Source organism: Octopus bimaculoides, chromosome 7 (assembly GCF_001194135.2).
Source record: "Octopus bimaculoides isolate UCB-OBI-ISO-001 chromosome 7, ASM119413v2, whole genome shotgun sequence".
NCBI lineage: Eukaryota > Metazoa > Mollusca > Cephalopoda > Octopoda > Octopodidae > Octopus > Octopus bimaculoides.
In genome coordinates this window covers 107537304-107539136 of record NC_068987.1, presented here as the reverse complement: position 1 = coordinate 107539136, position 1833 = coordinate 107537304, and positions in this window count along the sequence as shown.

The following is a 1833-nucleotide window of genomic DNA, read 5'->3' as shown; positions in this document are numbered from 1 at the left end:
CAGCTGTCGAACGCCGACGAAGGGAAATAACCCTGAAATCCGGATACGTTCGTGCTGCTGGCCGTGGTGAGAGGGATAACTCCCTTGGCAAACAGGACACAATCGTGTGTCGATAAGCCAGCTGGAGGAGATGTCCTCCTGGGGCTAAAAGCAACAGTAACATCCACCCCTAGGGGTCAGCCACACTTAAGTGGCAATATACTACACTTTATATATATATACATATGCTAATTAAGAGACATTAGAAATGCTTACTTTAGAAGGAAATTATATAATGTTGTGTAGATATTATTTACTCTCTCTTACAACTTAATTTCAGTGATATTACTCATGACGCATCTACTTTCTGAACTGCAAACATAATATCTATCACAACACAAGATTAATGTCCGTCGCCGGCCACTAAAATACAAAAAAAAAAAAAAAAAGATCATATATACAGACGACGTAAACATGAAAGTTATGCAAACAAAATTTTGCATTTCTAAAAGCTAACACTCATTCGGCGGACGTTTGGTAAATGTCTGTGCCTATCACCCTTCTATAGGGGATTTCTTCCAGAATTAGAGAGAAAAGATAAAGAGAGAACCGGAGAGAGAGAGAGAGAGAGAGTGAGAGAGAGAAAGATACAGAGACAGAGAGAGAGAGAGTGAGAGAGACAAAGAGACAGAGACAAAGAGAGAGAGAGAGAGAGAGAGAGACAAAGAGAGTCCGACCGACAAGAAGTCAAGCAAGTAGAATAGACTGCAGCACTACACACGTTCCCAAAAGAATGATTTCAAATTCAACAGATTCTTGGAATTTTCACTCAATAATCTTTTCTAATATGGACACAAGGATGGAAATTTCGTGGAAGGGGTAAGTCGATCAAATCGGCTCTAGCATTCAAGTGGTACTTGATTTATCGACCCCGAAAGGATGAAAGGCAAAGTCTATTTTGGCGGAAATTTAACTCAGAACGAAGCGACGGGTGAAATATCGCTCAGAATCTTATCCAAAGATTCTTCCAGCTCAACTGACGAGGCATATTCTCTTCAAAGTTTTAATGATATGGTCGAATTGCTAGCTTCCACAAATACATGTTCATACATATATAAACGCGTTTATATATATAAATATATATGCGACCACCTGTATTTGTGTGCATATATGTGTGGGTATGTGTGTGTGTATGTCTGTGTGTATGTGTCTGAGTGTGTACGGGATATCCAAATGTTGAAGTGTGCATTTGCATGTGTATATATGTGAGTGTATCTGTGTCTAATTAATTTAATGTCAAGACTGTCTCAATTTAATGTCAAGACTGTCTCAACTGCGTTGCTTGTTAAACTGATGCTCGTTTCTTATGAACACGGGTAGAAATTTCATTAAGTAAATATCTCTGTATTCTATACTATGTCAGTACTGACTCAACCACTTGGAAAGGAAAGGGAAAAAAACTTTACGAACAATAGAGTACAAGAGGTAAGAAAATGTATATAATAACTATTATGAATTTAAAGAAAAACCGGTTCTTCAATGTATCGGCACCTAAACCGCACCATGAATTAAAAAAAAAACTGAGGAAAGTATGACAAGTATCAGCGAAGTGCTACTGGGTATTTACTGTAATATCTTTATCTTTAAAAATATTTGAAACCTAGTGATCGTGAGGAAGGCTTCCCGATATCCATGGTGACTGTGTGACCGAGATCAAACGATTCTATCTGAACGGGATACAGTTGTAGGACAACACATTTGCAGAACTGAAGGCCAGCAATTTTGAGGCGACGAAACTAGTTGAGTTTACCACTTGCAGTATTTCACTGGTACTTTACCTCGAAGGGTTTTTAG